This window comes from Oncorhynchus kisutch, linkage group LG15 (assembly GCF_002021735.2).
Source record: "Oncorhynchus kisutch isolate 150728-3 linkage group LG15, Okis_V2, whole genome shotgun sequence".
NCBI classification, from domain to species: Eukaryota; Metazoa; Chordata; class Actinopteri; order Salmoniformes; family Salmonidae; genus Oncorhynchus; species Oncorhynchus kisutch.
This window is the reverse complement of record NC_034188.2, coordinates 26,314,041-26,337,191: the sequence shown is the minus strand read 5'-3', so window position 1 is coordinate 26,337,191 and position 23,151 is coordinate 26,314,041. Positions and strand designations below refer to the sequence as shown.

At 43.0% G+C, this 23,151-nt stretch overlaps 1 protein-coding gene across 1 annotated transcript in view; it reads right to left on the bottom strand.

Annotated features, from left to right (window-relative positions):
- Nucleotides 1–23,151, bottom strand: part of LOC109905068 (bifunctional heparan sulfate N-deacetylase/N-sulfotransferase 1) — an 88,981-nt gene that overhangs the window by 25,049 nt on the left and 40,781 nt on the right. Inside the window, exon 2 of the mRNA XM_031789938.1 lies at nucleotides 22,166–22,263. The gene's annotated coding sequence lies outside the window, so the exon portion shown is untranslated. The remainder of the gene's footprint in view (nucleotides 1–22,165; nucleotides 22,264–23,151) is intronic.

Here is a 23,151-nt window from a genome sequence, read left to right as displayed (position 1 = left end):
AAAAAAAAAAAAAAAAGTCTCTCTTTCTCCCTCCATCCATCTATCATCCCAGTCTGAACAGAGGATGAATCAGTCCTTCCTCTCCTTAATCATGCATAGAGAGGACAGGTAGAGAGGTAGACAGACTGAGACTAACACATATTTGATAGCTAACCTTTTCAAGCTCTTTGACAGCTAGAGCTCAAAGTGAATATGAGGGTTGTAATTGGCTGTGTGGATGGAGGGAGGTACCATATGAGGGAACATACACAGACGGGGGGGGGGTTGCAGAGAGAGACAGAGACAAGAGAGACCGAAACAAGAGTGAGTGAGACGAGAGACAGAGACAAGAGTGAATGAGACAAAGCAAGAGAGTGTGAGACAAGAGAGACAGAGCCAAGAGTGAGTGAGACGAGAGACAGAGACAAGAGAGAGTGAGACAAGAGAAAGTAAGACAAGAGACAGAGACAAGAGAGACCGAAACAAGAGTGAGTGTGACAAGAGAGACAGAGCCAAGAGTGAGTGAGACGAGAGACAGAGACAAGAGAGAGTGAGACAAGAGAGACAGAGACAAGAGAGAGTGAGACAAGAGAGACAGAGACAAGAGTGAATGAGACAAAGCAAGAGAGTGAGACAAGATTGAGTGAGACAAGATTGAGTGAGACAAGAGAGAGTCAGACAAGAGAGACCGAGACAAGAGTGAGTGAGACAAGAGAGACAGACAAGAGTGAATGAGACAAGAGAGAGTGAGACAAGATTGAGTGAGACAAGAGAGAGTCAGACAATATTGAGTGAGAGAAGAGAGAGTCAGACAAGATTGAGTGAAACAAGAGAGAGTCAGACAAGATTGAGTGAAACAAGAGAGCCAGAGCAAGAGAAACGTTATGCAGTCAATGTCTTCTGTTTTTGTTGTTGAATTTTTACCCCTTTTTCTCCCCAATTTCGTGCTGTCCAATTGTTGTAGTAGCTACTATCTTGTCTCATCGCTGCAACTCCCATACGGCTCGGGAGAGACGAAGGAGACGAAGGTTGAAAGTCATGCGTCTTCCGATACACTCTCTCTTGCTTCTTAACACAGTGCGCATCCAACCCGGAAGCCAGCCGCACCAATGTGCACCGTGCACCTGGCAACCTTGGCTAGCACGCACTGCGCCCGGCCCGCCACAGGAGTCGCTGGTGCGCGATGAGATAAGGACATCCCTACCGACCAAGCCCTCCCTAACCCGGACGACGCTGGGTCAATTGTGCATCGCCCCATGGACCTCCCGGTTGCGGTCGGTTACGACAGAGCCTGGGCGCGAACCCAGAGTCTCTGATGGCACAGCTGGCGCTGCAGTACAGCGCCCTTAACCACTGCGCCACCCGGGAGGCCCGATGCAGTCAATGTCAAATTGACGAAGTGTTCAAAACCGAAAATAACATATTTTCCCCAATATTAGCTTGGGATTAACGGAGAATAAAGTGGGTAAAAAAACATAGCACATGACAGAAAAGGCTGACTACTGTAGTGTTTAGCCTCTAGGTGGGTGGTCAGTCAAACCCACAGCACTACCATTCTACTGGGCACCTGATGAATGAAGAGATGGGGGGTAACAGAGTGTGGCCTGGTCTGGGCCTCAGCTGTAACAACTCCACAGATAAACATCACTAAGGTTGGCCATATGCAGGCAGGCATCTCTCTCTCTCTCCCCCTCCCCAGAGGTGCCCCTTTTTGAGGAAGGTATTGTTTTGGGAGGAAGGTGGCCCTCTCCTCTCAGCCCCTCAATGCCCCCTACCTCCCCTCCTTACTGACAGAAATAAATGATGACCCTCAGTGTTCCTTTTACAAGTACCTTGGCAACCGCACACTCTCCATGGTAACGACACAAAGTGGCAACAGCATGGTAACTCTGTTCTGGAGGGAATGAGGCTGTGTGTTATGCCAATGGGACTAATGGGGGCTTGTTGTCGTTTCTTATAGTATAAACTACTGCATTAGGAAGAAGGGATCACTTAGAAGAGGAAATGCTCATACAATACACACAAGTCATTTTTTGCCAAAAACATACACACACACAGCAGCACCGTGCCAAACTGGACAGTGCCAGGGTCAGAGCGGTATAATCCCTACAACTGGAGCAGGATTTGAACCAGCGACTGCAGTTATGGGGTGAGCACATTACCACCTGCGCCATTCAAGTACAGACCTCTTCACAGAGTCTGTAGCATGTACATATAGGGAGGCTACGGTTCTTCTGACCACTGATGGTAGCTTTTTTTACAGCAGTCCGATGTCCCTGTCAGAAAGTAGCGGAACTTCTTACAGCTAAACTATATCTCACAATGTGCATTCATCCTGTCCTTTCTATCCTGTAGAAGATTAGGGACTTCAAAAGAAAGTGAAAATTCCCCTTTGCCGTGCGATGCCTAAAGCTAAAAACAACATGCACACATGGAAATGCAAACAGAAACTCATTTTCTTAGACAGGTTGTATTTCAGATCCAGCGACAGTTCCCTCCGTCTGGCCTAAGTCCCCCATTGCTATCCGTCAATACAGGATCAATAGATCTGAAATTCTAATTTCATTTCATGCATCCTTGTGGCTCCAGCGATTAAAAGCTTAGGCCGTGAAAAAAGTGTGAAGAATTTACTGTGACGGTTTCTCTCTCTCCTGCTGCTCTTCTCCCTTCAGCCCATGTGAATGTACAGAACAGGCGGCGTCTCATTTAGTGGCACGGCAAACCTTTAAACTGACTTCTCTCATCGATTCATTTCACGACTGTGAAGGACAGAGGAGTCGAAGCCGGAAAGGAGAGAAAATGCAGTTTTGTATCGTTCTAATTATCAGGGAAAGTGACTTTCAGACCGACCTCCTCCTCCTCCTACAAACCGCCACTGAATTATCACAGAATGTTGCAGCGCCTCAATTTCTTTCCCCAAGACTGAGGCAATTTCACCAAGGAAAATAACTAAAACGTTTTTCCTCAAATGGCCCGTCCTTCCACTGACTCCGGGCCCCCAATTCTGCAGACCCCAGTCCTGGCCCTGTGGTTACTGAAATGATTGCATTGTTATTCAGCAATGAGGTAATGGGACAGAGTGCTTGGGCTGATCTGGAAGTTCACTCTCAGAGCCCAGAGCACACACCATCCCTAAGAGCAATTATGACTAAGAAGACAGTGAAAAGGTATGTTCTAGGACAGAAATGAGACCGAATGAGGCCTTTTCTGTAGACTACCTGCATATTCAGGGGTGGACAAAGCCCCCATTTCTAGCCCCGATAATGTAACCACATCAGCTCAACTGATGTGATTGTATCTGATGGTATCTAGCCCAGAGATCCCCAGCTTGAAGCTAACTGCAGCAGGCACAGTATAATAGCATGATTATACATTCAGAATGTGGAGAGCCGATTAAGGCTGAGATGAATAAAAACATGGGGGAGAAAGAAGGTTAAATATGTATGGGTCTTCTCCACTCAGATGGCCTGAAAAACCAGCTTCTCCACATTACGAATGTGGGATCTCCGATACTGCCGCGCCTCACTGCAGCTACGGAGGATCTGAGGCGACCGGGAACATGTGAAATGGATTACTACGCTCTGGGAAAAGCAGACGGCATTTTATTCCCACACACTACAGGAGAAAAAGATAAATGAACAGCTTTAACTTTACCAACCCCCCCCCTCCCCACACACACTGGTATAAGACAAATCGCCACCTCTGCCCAGTCGGCCTCTACGGCTACATATAGACATGTACATTCACTATATCAGACATGAAGACTCAATGTAAAATACATTGGGCCACTCGCCATTGGGAAAAAGGCAACCTTGTAAGTGCTCCGAGCCAGTTCAATAACAGAACAGATCAAAGGTTACATTGGCTGCTACAGGACAGGGAGATAAAGAGTAGCAGTAAGACGGGAATCAGTGAATCCACTTAAAGATCACAACATCTGATGAAGGGACCAAATGTGGTTTGAGCATCTGCTTTTTCTTCTTTATGGCCAATCTCACCCTCTGCGCCAACTCATTTCAAATTCGTTCCAGTTGGATATTGAGTTATGATTAAGCAATCAAGGGGAAAGGATCATTTATATAGTATCCTGTATATAGATTCATTCACTCTACCATGTATCCTGTATTGATATTAATCCCACGGTGTAAACTATATATAGATTCATCCTACTGTGTATCCCATTTAGAGATTCATCCTACAATGTTTTCTGTGTATAGAGTGGATGTCACCGACAGGTTAATGTGTGGAAATTAAGATGGCCTGGGGCAATGAATAAATATGCACGTGCGCACGCACACAAGCACGGAAAAGTAGAGGTTAACTTTAGATTTTTCTAAGAAGGGAAATAAGATCGTAGTCCCTGAGACAACCGATGCAACGCAGAAGGGGGGTTGGAGCAATGGTGGTCATTTATCATGTTTTGGCAGGGTTAGAGGGGGAGAAGGGGGTGAGGGGTGGCTTTCATATGAATTGAGTGCATGTGGAATCTGGTGGTGGTGTGTTGAGCTGGGAAGAGCGAGAGATCGAAAGAGGGAAAGATGAGCGAGAGACCCTGGGATCAATGTGAGTGGCAGGAGTGTTTGTTCAGATAGTTTATCCACTGCCACCTCAGGACACAATACTGAAGGACACAATACTGAAGGACACAATACTGAAGGACACTGGGGCCAGCAGCAATACAATGAGTTTCCATTGGGAGAAAGAGATAGCAGTCTCAAGGAGTGAGTGAACTCAGGATTCCCCATGTGTTTTTCTGTTGCTCATTATGAAAAACGAGATTTCAGGCTTGGGGCTGTGGTTTGATGTGGTTGTGTTATCGTACCCTGGCAGTTACTGTTGTTTGTCGCTTTTGAGACAACATAGCAACAACATAGCCAGTAGTACCACTTCTTCAAAATGGTCAGAATTAATCTAAGATAAATCAGTAAATCTGTAATAAATTGACGTTTTTGTTGAGGTTTTAATCGCGCAATTTTACATCTAAGATGTTTGGTGCAGTATTTCTCAAATAAAAAAATGGGAAGGAAAACTAGTAGTACTCCGCAGACAGTATGTACGCTGCTGTCAGGACTGATTGCTGACAACATTCATCAGCAAGATGTCAAACTATGATAGATAAAGCACCAGCTACATGCTGTTAATCAGTGCCCAGCAGGCACATTGAGCAGGCAAGACACGCTAGCTGAATCAGCTTAGCAAGTCACTGGCGAGTGTGACGTGTGTGCTTCGGTGCCGTTATGTTTTTACAGCTATCCTTTTGCGAAACAGATGCTATGGATTTGCTGAGTAAGTCCAAGAAATGAATCTCTCCTATGGACTATAGATCATTTCGACCCACGGTAGCATAACACTAATGTGCACTGACACAATATAGAATATCATGTGAACTAATATGTAGTAACCCATTTATAATATGCCAGAAATAATAGAAAATATACATGCCAAACCTGCCAGAAACAATAGAAAATAAACTTGTCAACCTGCCAGAAATAATAGAAAATACACATGCCAAACCTGCCAGGAACAATAGAAAATACACATGCCAAACCTGCCAGGAACAATAGAAAATACACATGCCAAACCTGCCAGGAACAATAGAAAATACACATGCCAAACCTGCCAGGAACAATAGAAAATACACATGCCAAACCTGCCAGGAACAATAGAAAATACACATGCCAAACCTGCCAGAAACAATACAAAATACACATGCCAATGCTGCCAGAAACAATACAAAATACACATGCCAATGCTGCCAGAAACAATAGAAACCACATAGGCTGTTTACATAGACATTGATCTTTTGACCACTCAGATCAACTCTGGAAAAGATCTGATGTGATTGGTCAAAAGAGCAATTAGCAGCCATAGAGGGTGTGCCAAAACAGAAACAAGGCTTCTGAAACACAGGCTCCAGATCACCATCACGGCCATCCTCCTGGCCTCCCCCCACAATCTGGCCCAAACAATCTGTGGGCCGAGGGGAAACACTGGCTCTAATGGCTGATCAGACAGTGATATGCAACACTACAATAGCTGCTCATGAAATGATGAGCTAGATTGAAGAGCCTGCCTGGCTGGGTGTCAGGTACCAGAGCATTATCACCCTCAAGGGATCAAGACTCCCCCCAACCCTCTCTCTCCACCCCCCACCCCCCTCTCTCAAGTCCAGATAAGACAAAGGAAAGCAGCTGTACAGATGTGCCTGTGATTCATGCAGCCGAAAGAAGGTTCCCATGGGAATACCGCAGTAAGGAAGAATAGTTGGCATAAGAGAGTTAGAGAGGGAGAGATGGTATTATGCCGCGCCGCCCATATTTTGGCTCAGCCAGATCAAACGAATGGGATTTTCCACTAGCTAGTGAGGATGGGGAGGCATTCAGAATCCTCATCAGCGTGCTTTCAGAGTCTAATCAACAACAGCAGATTGGCCTGGCTGGATACAGAATAACAATCTATATAGACATTAGTCATGGTTTGCAAAAACAGAAGACAGAACTCTGTGCCCTCATGACTGTGAATGGTCTGATGTTACTCACTACTCTATGGAAGACAAACCTACCCAGCCCCGTCATCAGTCTGCCTTTACACACACAGACTCAGCCAGCTGTCCGAACTTCCCAGCCCAAGTCACTCTCTGCAGTCTCTGCCCCGTCCCCAGCCAACCCCCTACACTCTCCCAGACTCTCCACCCTCCCAGTCCCCTGCTATCGCACAGCCAGCCCCTCATGGATGCTCCCAGCCCTAGGTGAGAGATGTTAGGGAGATGATGGGTCTATCTGGGCTCTGTCTGTTACCCTGCCTCCCTCCATTTCTACCCTTCACTGTTCCTATCCCTCGTCTCCTCACACACTTGGACTGGAATATGTTCTGGGTCACTTATGAAGATAATATCGATGACTCAGACACCGGATTCATCAAAGAAATTCATAGACGACGTGATACTGATAGTATCTTTCAAAACATACCCGAATCAAGAACCGTGGATTGATAGCAGCCTTGTAGGAAAACTGAGAGAGAGATGGTGCTTATAAACATGGCAAGGTGACTGGGGACAATAGTTTGGTTAAACAGTACAAATACGTCCTATGCAGATCGATCAAGATGTCATAAAATAGGGACAAAGTGGAGGAGCAATTCAGCGGGTCGGACACAAGGCGTATGTGGCAGGGGCTCCTAACGATCACGGATTGCTAAAAGAAAGCCAGCCACATCATGGTCAGCAACGCCACCCTTCCGGAGGAGCTAAACACCTTTTAATCACGATTCGAGCACAATGAGCTACTGAGGAGAGCCCCCGATGACAACGTGGAAGTCATTGAAACGCTTTAGCTCTTTGCAAGGCTGTGTGCATGTGAAGACCTGCTGGCTGTTGTGTTCTTTGACATTTTCAATCTCTCCCTACCTCAGGCCGTTTATACCCACCTTCTTCAAGATGTCCACTATCATCCACGTGTCCAAGAAAGGGAAAGAAACTGAACTGAATGACTACTGACCTGTATGTCCCGTCATCATGAAGTGCTTTGAAAGTCAAAAAACCATATCACCTCATCCCTCCCGCCACACTCAACCCTCCCCAATTCGCCTACCGCCCTGACAGAACCACAGACAATGCAATCGCCATTGCACTGCACACTGAACTTACCCACACCTTCAACGGTAACTGACCTGTGTCTCCCACGACATTCTTTCTCCTGCCCCCCCCAAATCTCTCCCTATGGCATTGGACATCTATTTATTCATCACTGCTAAAGTTGTGACGATGTATATAGTGCTATTTCTAGTTACCTTGTTGACTTTCATTAGCATTTTCATTATTTTATTTCACTTAGTTCTGCATGTTGGGGCTCGGAGTTTAAGATTTTTACTGTACCCTGCCATCACACCTGTAACCATGTACATGTGACTATTAAACACTGTACCCTGCCATCACACCTGTAACCCTGTACATGTGTCTATTAAACACTGTACCCTGCCATCACACCTGTAACCCTGTACATGTGACTATTAAACACTGTACCCTGCCATCACACGTGTAACCCTGTACATGTGTCTATTAAACACTGTACCCTGCCATCACACCTGTAACCCTGTACATGTGTCTATTAAACACTGTACCCTGCCATCACACCTGTAACCCTGTACATGTGTCTATTAAACACTGTACCCTGCCATCACACCTGTAACCCTGTACATGTGACTATTAAACACTGTACCCTGCCATCACACGTGTAACCCTGTACATGTGTCTATTAAACACTGTACCCTGCCATCACACCTGTAACCCTGTACATGTGACTATGAAACACTGTACCCTGCCATCACACCTGTAACCCTGTACATGTGACTATTAAACACTGTACCCTGCCATCACACCTGTAACCCTGTACATGTGACTATTAAACACTGTACCCTGCCATCACACCTGTAACCCTGTACATGTGACTATTAAACACTGTACCCTGCCATCACACCTGCAACCCTGTACATGTGTCTATTAAACACTGTACCCTGCCATCACACCTGTAACCCTGTACATGTGACTATTAAACACTGTACCCTGCCATCACACCTGTAACCCTGTACATGTGACTATTAAACACTGTACCCTGCCATCACACCTGCAACCCTGTACATGTGACTATTAAACACTGTACCCTGCCATCACACCTGCAACCCTGTACATGTGACTATTAAACACTGTACCCTGCCATCACACCTGCAACCCTGTACATGTGACTATTAAACACTGTACCCTGCCATCACACCTGTAACCCTGTACATGTGACTATTAAACACTGTACCCTGCCATCACACCTGTAACCCTGTACATGTGACTATTAAACACTGTACCCTGCCATCACACCTATAACCCTGTACATGTGACTATTAAACACTGTACCCTGCCATCACACCTGTAACCCTGTACATGTGACTATTAAACACTGTACCCTGCCATCACACCTGTAACCCTGTACATGTGACTATTAAACACTGTACCCTGCCATCACACCTTTAACCCTGTACATGTGACTATTAAACACTGTACCCTGCCATCACACATGAATCTCTTCTCCTCCTCCCCTCTCCTCCTCCCCTCTCACAGTCGTGGAGCTGAGAGATGCAGGCAGTCAGGGACAGGCTACGTTGTTGTCTGCCCGGTGTGTGTGTGTGACTGGAACAGAACGCTTTTGGAATTCAAACTATATATCAGCTTGTCTTTGGGTGGATGGGTGTGTGTGTGGCTCACTGATTTTCGCTGTCAGTTCTGGGGAAGCCTGACTGTCGCAGTTCTGGGGAAGCCTGACTGTCACAGTTCTGAATTAAGTTCCAGTGTGCAGCAGCGCATTCACACTGTTTGACAGTTTAATGGTGAGTGTATGTGAAAGAGGGGGAGTTAGGGGCAACAAATCACACACACAGCAGCAGAGCTGTGTCAAATGTGGAACCGGTCTCTGGCATCACATACGTGACATGCCACCACCTGCTAACGCCAGTTCAGCCACAAATGGTCACCGTAAACCCAATGTAACAGATTTCCCATTTGTTTCGCCACACACACACACACAGCCATGTTCTCTCCTGCTGCCTGCGACAGCTGTGGTAAAATAACAGAATTGGGGAAGGAAAGAGCCCGAGAGAGAGAAAGAAAGAAAGAGAGAAAGCGAGAGAAAGAAAGAGAAAGAGAGAGAAAGCGAGAGAAAGAAAAAGAGTGAGAGCGAGGAAGAGAAAGAGTGAGAAAGAGAGCGAGGAAGAGAAAGAGTGAGAAAGAGAGCGAGGAAGAGAAAGAGTGAGAAAGAAAGCAAGGAAGAGAGAGTGAGAAAGAGAGCGAGGAAGAGAGAGTGAGAAAGGGAGTGAGAAAGAGAGAGAGAGAGAGAGAGAGAGAGAGAGAGAGAGAGAGAGAGAGCGAAAGAGATGATCTACCCTGTAAGAGCCAGTCTGTGACCCTGACTACCACCTCCCCCATCTTCCCCCACTCCTGATGGGAAGTTCCAATCAGAACAGGGGATCAATACATCCTGGATTTGTGGAGCTGGATCTCTAAAGCTAACGACTAGCACCTTAGCAGAAAGGAAGTGCATATTGATTAAAAGGGCTTAATAATACCCAGCAGTCTGCCTAACATTGGGTGATTGGGTTGTGTATTGCCTGATTAATTAATTGACACAGACAGTAAGAGTTGACTTACTGTAATGACCCAAGATTATATCTAATATGACTGAATGTTCATGTTTCTTACTGAATAAAAGATACTAAGATAATGTCCATGTTAAGATAATGGTGTGTAATATACAGTGGGGCAAAAAAGTCTTTAGTCAGCCACCAATTGTGCAAGTTCTCCCACTTAAAAAGATGAGAGGCCTGTAATTTTCATCATAGGTACACTTCAAATATGACAGACAAATTGAGAAAAAAAATCCAGAAAATCACATTTGCAAATTATGGTGGAAAAAAAGTATTTGGTCAATAACAAAAGTTTATCTCAATACTTTGTTAAATACCCTATGTTGGCAATGACAGAGGTCAAACGTTTTCTGGAAGTCTTCACAAGGTTTTCACACACTGTTGCTGATATTTTGGCCCATTCCTCCATGCAGATCTCCTCTAGAGCAGTGATGTTTTGGGGCTGTTGCTGGGCAACATGGACTTTCAACTCCCTCCAAAGATTTTCTATGGGGTTGAGATCTGGAGACTGGCTAAGCCACTCCTGGACCTTGAGATGCTTCTTACGAAGCCACACCTTCGTTGCCCGGGCGGTGTGTTTGGGATCATTGTCATGCTGAAAGACCCAGCCACGTTTCATCTTCAATGCCCTTGCTGATGGAAGGAGGTTTTCACTCAAAATCTCACGTTACATGGCCCCATTCATTCTTTCCTTTACACAGATCAGTCGTCCTGGTCCCTTTGCAGAAAACAGCCCCAAAGCATGATGTTTCCACCCCTATGCTTCACAGTAGGTATGGTGTTCTTTGGATGCAACTCAGCATTCTTTGTCCTCTTTGTCCTCCAAACACGAGTTTTTACCAAAAAGTTATATTTTGGTTTCATCTGACCATATGACATTCTCCCAATCTTCATCTGGATCATCCAAATGCTCTCTAGCAAACTTCAGACGGGCCTGGACATGTACTGGCTTAAGCAGGGGGAAACATCTGGCAGTACAGGATTTGAGTCCCTGGCGGCGTAGTGTGTTACTGATGGTAGGCTTTGTTACTTTGGTCCCAGCTCTCTGCAGGTCATTCACTAGGTCTCCCCATGTGGTTCTGGGATTTTTGCTCACCGTTCTTGTGATCATTTTGACCCCACGGGGTGAGATCTTGCGTGGAGCCCCAGATCGAGGGAGATTATCAGTGGTTGTGTATGTCTTCCATTTACTAATAATTGCTCCCACAGTTGATTTCTTCAAACCAAGCTGCTTACCTATTGCAGGTACAGTCTTCCCAGCCCGGTGCAGGTCTACAATTTTGTTTCTGGTGTCCTTTGACAGCTCTTTGGTCTTGGCCATAGTGGAGTTTGGAGTGTGACTGTTTGAGGTTGTGGACAGGTGTCTTTTATACTGATAACAAGTTCAAACAGGTGCCATTAATACAGGTAACGAGTGGAGGACAGAGGAGCCTCTTAAAGAAGAAATTACAGGTCTGTGAGAGCCAGAAATCTTGCTTGTTTGTAGGTGACCAAATACTTATTTTCCACCATAATTTGCAAATAAATTCATAAAAAATCCTACAATGTGATTTTCTGGATTTTTTTCTTTCTCTCATTTTGTCTGTCATAGTTGAGGTGTACCTATGATGAAAATTACAGGCCTCTCTCATCTTTTTAAGTGGGAGAACTTGTACAATTGGTGGCAGACTAAATACTTTTTTGGCCCACTGTATATATGGGGGATTGGTAATAATGCAATTACATTGATGGATGCCACAATCTATCTGCAATATTAAAGCATATCTACCCCCTTTTAAAAAAGGGAAAAAAGCCATTGAGTGTACAAAACATTAGGAACACCATCCTAGTATGGAGTTGCACTTGCCCTCCTAACAGCCTCAATTTGTCGGGGTACGGACTCAAAAAGGTGTCGAAAGCGATCCACAGGGATGCTGGCCCCAATGTTTCCCAAAGTTGGCTGGATGTACTTTGGGCCGTGGACCATTCTTGATACACACGGGAAACTGTTGAGCGTGAAAAACACAGCAGCGTTGCAGTTCTTGACACATTCAATCCAGTGAGCCAAGCATGTAGTGCCATACCCCGTTCAAAAGGCACTCTAATATTTTGTCTTGCCCATTCACCCTCTGAATTTTTCCATTTTATTTATTTCACCTTTAACCCAGTTAACCTTTAACCTCTTATTTAACCTTTAACCTATTTAACCCTTAACCTTTTTGGGATAGGGGGCAGCATTTTCACTTTTGGATGAATAGCGTGCCCAGAGTGAACTGCCTCCTACTCTGTCCCAGATGCTAATATATGCATATTATGATTATTAGTATTATTAGTATTGGATAGAAAACTCTGAAGTTTCTAAAACCGTTTGAATGATGTCTGCGAGTATAACAGAACTCATATGGCAGGCAAAAACCTGAGAATAAATCCAACCAGGAAGTGGGAAATTTGAGGTTTGTAGTTTTTCAACTCAACCCCCATTGAAGATACAGGCTGATATTAGTTATGTTTCACTTCCCAAGGCTTCCACTAGATGTCAACAGTATTTAGAACCTGTTTTGAGGATTCTACTCTAAAGGAGGGGCTCATAAGGGCTCTTTGAGTGAGTGGTCTGGCAGAGTGCCACAGCCTCGGTCTGGCGCGCTCACGTGAAAGGGTAGCTACGTTCCACTTCATTTGTACAGACAAAGGAATTGTCCGGTTGGAACATTAATGGAGTTTTATGTTAAAAACATCCTAAAGATTGATTCCATACTTAGTTTGGCATGTTTCTACGGGCTGTAACGGAACTTTTTGAATTTTTTGTCTGACGTTCGGCGCGACCTGAACACGCTTTTGGATTTGTTTACCAAACGCCTTAACAAAATAAGATATTTGGACATAACTGATGGACATTATCGAACAAATCAAACATTTATGGTGGAACTGGGATTCCTGGGAGTGCATTCTGATGAAGATCAAAGGTAAGTGAATATTTAAAACTCTATTTCTGAGTTTTGGCTGCTTTGCTGTCTAAAGGCTGTACTCAGATTATTGCATGGTTTGCTTTCTCTGTAAAGTTTTTTTTAAATCTGACACAGCGGTTGCATTAAGGAGAGGTTTATCTAAAGTTCCATGTATAATAGTCGTATCTTTATCAATGTTTATTATGAGTATTTCTGTAAATTGATGTGGCTCTCTGCACAATCACCGCATGTTTTAGAACTACTGAACGTAACGCGCCAATGTAAACTCCGTTTTTAAAAATATAAATATGAACTTTATCAAACAAAACATACATGTATTGTGTAACATGAAGTCATCTGATGAAGATCATCAAAGGTTAGTGATTCATTTCATCTCCATTTCTGCTTTTTGTGACTACTCTCTTTGGCTGGAAAAATGGCTGTGTTTTTCTGTGGCTTGGTGGTGACCTAACATAATCGTTTGCGGTGCTTTCGCTGTAAATCCTTTTTGAAATCAGACACTGTGGCTGGATTAACGAGAATTTTATCTTTAAAATGGTGTAAAATACTTGTATGCTTGAGAAATTTTAATTATGAGATTTCTGTTGTTTTGAATTTGGCGCCCTGCACTTTCACTGGCTAGACAGGTTAACCTATTATTTATTTCACCTATTATTAATTTAACCTTTAACTTCTTGGTGACAGGGGGCAGTATTTTGACGTCCGGGTGAAATGCATGCCCAAACTCAACTGCCTGCTACTCATCCCCAGAAGATAAGATATGCATATTATTAATAGATTTGGAATTAAAACAATCTGATGTTTCTAAAACTGTTTGAATCATGTCTGTGAGTATAACAGAACTTATTTAGCAGGCGAAATCCTGAGGACAAACCATTCAGATATATATTCTTTTGAGGTCACCCCTCTGAGTTTTCATTGGGAATCCAGACTTCTAAGGGACCTTCTTGCAATTCCAATTGCTTCCACTGGATGTCAGCAGTCTTTAGAAATTGGTTGAGGTTTTTCATTTGTGTAATGAAGAAGTACGGCCATCTTGAACGAGGGTCACTTGAAGTGTACTGTTAGATAGAGGCACGTGACCAGAAAGCTAGCTACAGTTTGTTTTCCTCCTGTATTGAACACAGATCATCCCGTCTTCAATTTTATTGGTTATTTACGTTAAAAAAATACCTAAAGTTGTATTACAAAAGTAGTTTGAAATGTTTTGGCAAAGTTTACAGGTAACTTTTGAGATATTTTGTAGTCACGTTGCGCAAGTTGGAACCAGTGTTTTTCTGGATCAAACACACCAAATAAATTGACATTTTGGATATATATCGACGGAACTAATCGAACAAAAGGACCATTTGTGATGTTTATGGGACATATTGGAGTGCCAACAAAAAAGAAGCTCGTCAAAGGTAAGGCATGAATTATATTTTTATTCCTGCGTTTTGTGTCGCGCCTGCAGGGTTGAAATATGCTTTTCTCTCTTTGTTTATGGAGGTGCTATCCTCAGATAATAGCATTGTTTGCTTTCGCCGAAAAGCCTTTTTGAAATCTGACATGTTGGCTGGATTCACAACAAGTGTAGCTTTAATTTGCTATCTTGCATGTGTGATTTCATGAAAGTTTGATTTTTATAGTAATTTATTTGAATTTGGCACTCTGCGTCCCACATATCCCAGAGAGGTTAACCTATTGAACTAGGCAAGCCAGTTAAGAACAAATTGCATACACCGGCCAAACCCTAACCCGGACGACGCTGGACCAATTCTGCTCTGCCCTATGGGACTCTCAATCACGGCGTGTGTCTGTAGTGATGCCTCAAGCACTGAGATGCAGTGCCTTAGACCACTGCGCCACTCGGGAGCTCCCTGAATGGCACACATAAATGTGTCATTTGTCTCAAGGCTTAAAAAGCCTTCTTTAACTGGTCTCCCACCTTCACCTACACTGATAGAAGGGGATTTAAAACCTCTCTCTGGATTTCTTTCCTCGTTTTGTCTGTCATAGTTGAAGTATACCTATGATGAAAATTAAAGGCCTCTCTCATCTTTTTAAGTGGGAGAACTTGCACAATTGGTGGCTGACTAAAGACTTTTTTGCCCCACTGTATATGGCTGCTAGAAATCCAAAATGGATGGTGTTGAGAGATACAGTAGATGGGAGGGGTTGAATGGAGCTGAAGGGTGGGACTAATAACAAGATAACCAATGCAAAACATACGGGGTCTGTAAAATGTATATTCGTTTAGAAATGTTGTAAAATAGCACAGTTACAAATAGAAATCAAACTGGATGGACAACAGAAATAGAGGAAGGACTAAAAACAAACAAAATATAACTATTGTAAAATAGATTGTGTCTGTAAAATGTGTACAAGATGTATATACTGAAGGTAGTGTGAAGTGTTATTGTTTATTAGTTTACTCAAATTGGGGGAAGGGTGGTAGGGTTTGTGGGGAATAATAAAGGTATATTCTAAAAATGTATGTATGTCTATATAGGTATGTGTATGTACAGTGGAGAGAACAAGTATTTGATACACTGCCCGATTTTGCAGGTTTTCCTACTTACAAAGCATGTAGAGGTCTGTCATTTTTATCAACTTCAACTGTGAGAGACGGAATCTAAAACAAAAATCCAGAAAATCACATTGTATGATTTTTAAGTAATTCATTAGCATTTTATTGCATGACATAAGTATTTGATACATCAGAAAAGCAGACCTTAATATTTGGTACAGAAACCTTTGTTACAGAGATCATACGTTTACTGTAGTTCTTGACCAGGTTTGCACACACTGCAGCAGGGATTTTGGCCCACTCCTCCATACAGACCTTCTCCAGATCCTTCAGGTTTCGGGGCTGTTGCTGGGCAATACGGACTTTCAGCTCCCTCCAAAGATGTTCTATTGGGTTCAGGTCTGGAGACTGGCTAGGCCACTCCAGGACCTTGAGATGCTTCTTACGGAGCCACTCCTTAGTTGCCCTGGCTGTGTGTTTCGGGTCATTGTCATGCTGGAAGACCCAGCCACGACCCATCTTCAAAGCTCTTACTGAGGGAAGGAGGATGTTGGCCAAGATCTCGCAATACATGGCCCCATCCATCCTCCCCTCAATACGGTGCAGTCATCCTGTCCCCTTTGCAGAAAAGCATCCCCAAAAAATGATGTTTCCACCAGTGTAGTTCTGGGCTGATCCCTTACCTTCCTCATGATCATTGATGCCCCACGAGGTGTGTGTCATGTGCCTTTTACTGAGGAGTGGCTTCCGTCTGGCCACTCTACCATAAAGCCTGATTGGTGGAGTGCTGCAGAGATGGTTGACCTTCTGGAAGGTTCTCCAATTTCCACAGAGGACCTCTACATCGCTGTCAGAGTGACCATCGGGTTCTTGGTCACCTCCCTGACCAAGGCACATATACCCCGATTGGAGTTTGCCTAAAGACTCTCAGACCATGCCAGGCATCACGTCTGGAGGAAACCTGGCACCATCCCTACAGTGAAGAATGGTGGTGGCAGCATCAAGCTGTGGGGATGTTTTTCAGCAGCCTGGACTGGTAGACCAGTCAGCATCGAGGCAAAGATCAACGGAGCAAAGTACAGAGAGATTCTTAATTAAAACCTGCTCCAGAGCGCTCAGGACCTCGGACTGGAGCAAAGATTGACCTTCCAACAGAACAATGACCCAAAGCACACAGCCAAGACAACGCAGGTTGTGCAGCGATGCTCCCCATCCAATCTGACAGAGCTTGATAGGATCTGCAGAGAAGAATGGAAGAAATTCCACAAATACAGGTGTGCCATGCTTGTAGCGTCATACCCAAGAAGACTCATAGCTGTAATCGCTGCCAAAGGCGCTTCAACAAAGTACTAAATAAAGGGTCTGAATACTTACGTAAATGTGATATTGCCATGTTTTATTTACTTATACATTTTGCAAAAATGTCTAAAAACCTTTTTGCTTTCTCATTATGGGGTATTGTGTGTAGATTGATGAGGGGGAAAACAATTGAATCCATTTCAGAATAAGGCTGTAACGTAACAAAATGTGGAAAAAGTCAAGGTGTCTGAATACTTTCTGAATGCACTCTATGGGGTGCAGGTAGCCTAGTGGTTAGAGCATTGGGCCAGTAACCAAAAAGGTTGCTAGATCAAATCCCAAAGCTGACAAGGTAAATATCTGTTGTTCTGCCCCTGAACAAGGCAGTTAACCCTCTGTTCCTAGGCCGTCATTGTAAATAAGAATTTGTTCATAACTGACTTGCCTAGTCAAATAAAAATAATCTGTACGTACATATTTAAAAATCTCTATATATATTTTTTTATAATTGCCTCTGCCGTTCGTAATAAAACTAAATATAAATGCCGGGTCTGACAAGCAGAACAGACAATAACGGCTATAGTCCGGACCAAACAAAAATAGGAGAAAAGAATAAGGTTTGAGAATGCAATGACACGCCTTGCACCCAAATCAATAATTAAACACTACCTTTTCAAAGTCTTTAATAATACATCAACGTTAAGATAACAAAGGCTAGGGCACTAGAGCAACTTCCTGTTGGTTCAAAACCCCACCAATGAAACAGGATGTATTGTGGGTACATTCAGGGAGAGGGGAGGAAGATGCCCTTAGGCCTGGTTTCCCAATGTCAAGCTGTCATTCATGACGTGTCCAAATTGCTCACCGTGTGATCTGAGATCAAAGGGTTAACTGGTGCTCTGGACCCAGTGGGTCTTCATTATTCAACAGGCCCTTACAACAGAGAGAGAGAGTGAGACAGACAGAGAGAGACAGAAAGAGAGAGAGGGAGTGAGGGACACCGAGAGAGAGACAGTCACAGACAGAGAGAGAGAAAGGCCTAAAGAGTAGGAACCAGAACTTCACCAAATAAATCAGAAATACAGACATTGTCATCCTACAAGAAACATGGTATAGAGAAGATGGACCCACTGGTTGCCCTCTAGGTTACAGGGAGCTGGTTTCCCCATCCACCAAACTACCAGGTGTGAAACAGGGATGGGATTCAGGGTGTATGCTAATTTGGTATAGAGCAGGCCTAAATCACTTTATTAAATTAATCAGAACAGGAACATTTGACATTTGGCTAGAAATTCAAAAGGAAATGATCTCAACAGAGAAAAATGTTTTCCTGTGTGCTACCTATACCCCCCCACTTTAATGAAGACAGCTTCTCCATGCCCAGGGACATGTACTAGTCTGTGGTGACCTAAATGCCAGAACTGGACAATAACCTGCCACCCTCAGCACACAGGGAGACAAACACCTACCTGGAGGTGACAGCATTCCCTCCTCCATATGCCCCCTAGGCACAACTATGACAACATAACCAACAAAAACAGGTCACAACTCCTGCGTCGCACGCTGGGTATGTACATAGTCAATGGTAGGCTTGGAGAGGACTCCTACGGTAGGTACACCAATATCTCTTAGCCATAAAAACTGAGCCTATGCCTTCACTATGGTGAATCACTAAAACAATACAGAAATACACTACGGAAAAAGAACGAACAGAAAGTCAGAAATCAACTCAATGTAATAAAACAATCCATAGACTCTAACCACTTTTGTGAAAATGGGAAAGAACCAAACAAACAACACAAATAGTTATCTATCCAAAACGGAGATGTATGGCTAAACCCCTTCTCCAATCTTTTTGGCCCTATAACAAATAACAAACAGAAAAAACATACATGATCAAATACAAATCTTAGAATCAACTAATAAACACTAGCAGAACCCACTGGATTCTCCAATTACATTGAATGAACTTCAGGACAAAATACAAACCCTCCAACCCCATAAGGCCTGTGGTGTTGATGTTATCCTCAATTAAATTATACAATATACAGACCACAAATTCCAATTGACTATACTTCAACTCTTTAACATCATCCTTAGCTCGGGCATCTTCCCCAATATTTGGAATCAAGGACTGATCACCCCAATTCACAAAAGCGGAGGAAAATTTGACCCCAATAACTACCGTGGGATATGCGTCAACAGCAACCTTGGGAAAATGCTCTGCATTATCATTAACAGCAGATGGGTACCTTTCCTCAGTGAAAACAATGTACTGAGCAAATGTCAAATTGGCTTTTTACCAAATGATCGTACGACATATCCACCCTACACACCCTAAATGACAAACAAACCAAAACAAAGGCTAAGTCTTCTCATGCTTTGTTGATTTCAAAAAAGCTTTTGACTCAATTTGGCATGAGGGTCTGCTATACAAATTGATGGAAAGAGGTGTTGGAGGAAAAACATACAACATTATAAAATCCATGTACACAAACAACAAGTGTGCAGTTAAAATTGGCAAAAAACACATTTCTTTCCACATGGATGTGGGGTGAGACAGGGATCCAGCCTAAGCCCCACCCCCTTCAACATCTATATTAACGAATTGGCGAGGGCACTAGAAAAGTCTGCAGCACCTGGTCTCACCCTACTCAAATTTGATGTCAAATGTCTACTTTTTGCTGATGATCTGGTGCTTCTGTCCCCAACTGAGGAGGGCCTACAGCAGCACCTAGATCTTCTGCACAGATTCTGCCAGACCTGGACCCTGACAGTAAATCTCAGTTAGACAAAAATAATGGTGTTGCAAAAAAGGTCCAGTTGCCAGGATCATAAATACAAATTCCATCTAGACACCATTGCCCTAGAGCACACAAAAAAACTAAATATACATCAGCGCCACAGGTAACTTCCACAAAGCTGTAAACGATCTGAGAGACAAGGCAAGAAGGGCCTTATATGCCATCAAAAGGAACATAAAATTCAACATACCAATTAGGATCTGGTTAAAAATACTTAAATAAGTTATAGAACCCATTGCCCTTTATGGTTGTGAGGTCTGGGGTCTGCTCACCAACAAGTAATTCACATAATGGGATAAACAGCAAATTGAGACTTTGCATGCAGAATTCTGCAAAAATATCCTCCATGTACAACATAAAACATCAAATAATGCATGCACAGGAACATTAGGCCGATACCCGCTCATTATCAAAATCCAGAAAATAGACATTAAATTGTACAACCACCTAAAAGGAAGCGATTCCCAAACCTTCCATAACAAATACATCACCTACAGAGAGATTAACCTGGAGAAGAGTCCCCTAAGCAAGCTGGTCCTGGGGCTCTGTTCACAAACACAAACAGACCCCACAGAGCCCCAGGACAGCAAAACAATTAGACCCAACCAAATCACAAGAAAACAAAAAGATAATTACTTGACACATTGGAAAGAACTAACAAAAAAAACTGAGAAAACTAGAATGTCTTGTGGCACTAAACAGAGAGTACACAGTGGCAGATAACCTGAACACTGTGACGGACCCAAACATAAGGAAAGCTTTGACTATGTACAGACTCCGTGAGCATAGCCATGCTACTGAGCATAGGATTGCTCAAGAGAAGACAGGCAATGTGCACACTAAGGCTGGTTAGTATACCGTATTTTATGATATACCAGTATTGATGCACGGACCGGTTTGGGTTTTTACTTTACCTTTTATACCGGTATTCGAATGTTCGGTTTGTTAAATGTGATACGCCATGTGTAATATCAATTTTTATAATTTACTTCGCTACTTGAGTCATCGCTCTCCCTGTGCCACTTTCCATACAGACTTAGCCACGCTCCCTGTCACTCAAAGGGCACATTTGATGTTCCTCAACCACCAAACACTTGCGTTCAGTCTGCATGGTCAACACAGCACATGAAACAATGTTCATGACAACAATGCTGTTTTCACTTTGCTTCTGAATATAAATCCACTAGCGTTCTATAATGACACTATTAGTTTGTGTATCTTACGTCAGCAAACAGCTAGTTTGTCTTTTCTTAGCAAGTTGCCCTAAATCTTGTGAGATGCTAATTGCTAGCCACTAATAGCTAGCTAGCTAATAAATGTACTGAGTAAGAGCAAACGTAGCTAGCTAATACCAGTGATGGTGTAGACTTGAATCAGAATGTTGTTTGTTCAACAGCATCTTCAAAATCAAAGAGGAATATGCAAAGCAAAAATATGTTAGCTACATGAAGTAGCTAAGAGAAAACATGCAATGTAGCCAAAGCTTATAAAGTCCCCTATGAAACACTTATCAACACTTTAGTTCCTACCCTGTCACAATAACTCCTCCCTGGCATTTTAATTCATTGTCATCTCAAACAACAATGTATCCAAAGTGCCCACTATTATATTCTAACTATAGAATTAGAATAGTCATTCTATTTCCATGATTCCAACAGTTTTGCTCTGTTCGCAAGTCAAAACGCAATTGCAACATTTGGTTAAATATAAGTCCTAGATTATTTGTCCATTATCGTGCAGCCCTATGTGGCAGTGTGGAAATGATCTCTATTGAGCAGTGGTGTAAAGTACTTAAGTAAAAATACTTTCAAGTACTACTTAAGTCTTTTTTGGTATCTGTACTTCACTATTTTTTATTTTATTTATCTTTTATTTATCTTACTTCACTACATTCCTAAAGAAAATACTGTACTTTTTACTCCATACATTTTCCCTGACAACTAACAACGTTACATTTTGAATGCTTAGCAGAACAGGAAAATCAAATCAAATAGAAATGTTATTAGTCACATGCGCCAAATACAACAGTGAAATGTTTACTTACGAGCCCCTAACTGACAGTGCAGTTTAAAAAAATACGTATAAGAATAAGAGATAAAAGTAACTAGTAATAAAATAGTTAATTAAAGTGACTATGCACAGACAACAACTGAGAGTGGCAGTGGTGTGGAGAAGGGGGGGGGGCAAAGTGAATAGTCTGGTTCGCCATTTGACTAGACATGCAGGAGTCTAATGGCTTGGGGGTAGAAGCTAATTAGAAGCCTCTTGGACCTAGACTTGGAGCTCCGGTACCGCTTGCTGTGTGGTTGCAGAGAGAACAGTCTGTGACTAGAGTGGTTCGAGTCTGACAATTGTCATAGGCATTTCCCTGCCTATGATTTGGGTTTGGCTTTGGAGTGAATAAGCTCACACTAGATCTGTACTTAAGGAGACAGAGCTCTTACCTTCTCAAAACAAGATGTCTGCCAAATGTCCTCCAACGGCTCCCAACAGGTAGCAGACTAACACGCAAACTGGTCTTCTCTCTCCCCTCTGGATTCACCTTGAGAAGAAAACAACCGAACAAGGATACATCCATCAGATGAAAAATGAAATGAGTGAAAATATATTTTGCGAGGGGCTCCTGTGTTAGTAATAGTCCCTCAGTCTATCAGCACTGCCTCAGTGAGCCACCTCCTTTGTTCATTAATTGATTGTCTCTCCCCTGCTGAGCTCCAGTAACTAGGTTACATGGATTCATGAAAAGGCAGAACCGACACCTCTCGTCAAGTGAGACCAGGAGATGAGAGATGGATGAAGACTCCAGGGCATAGAGGAACCAGGAACCACTGGCTCTTAATAGAACTAATGGAGTAAGGTAGAAGATGGTAGCTTTATTGAAATAACTCTCATTTAATTAGCCTGAGTGATTGACGAGAGGAAGGAAGGGGCCGGGGAGATGGGTGAGAGGAAGCCATTATGTGAAACTGATGATTTCACTCGAAAGGATGTGTATCATGTGAATCGATTCAAGGAGAGGAGTTCAAGTTTAAAAATGTATTGTCATGTGCACAAGTACAGTGAAATGTCTTTCCTGCTTACTCTTTCCAACAATGCAGTAATCAATATAGGACTGACCCCATTTAGTCGACCGGTCGATTTAGATTTCTTTCGTAGAGCAGGAGCTAAAAAAAATATACATTGCCAGTCAAATGTTTGGGCACACCTACTCATTCAAGCGTTTTTCTTTATTTGTACTACTTTCTACATTGAAGAATAATAGTGAAGACATCAAAACTATGAAATAACAAATACTGAATCATGTACAAACCAAAAAAAGTGTTAATCAAATCAATCTATTTTATATTTGAGATTCTTCAAAAGTAGCCGCTCTTTGCCTTGATGACAGCTTTGCACACTCTTGGCATTCTCTCAACCAGCTTCATGAGGT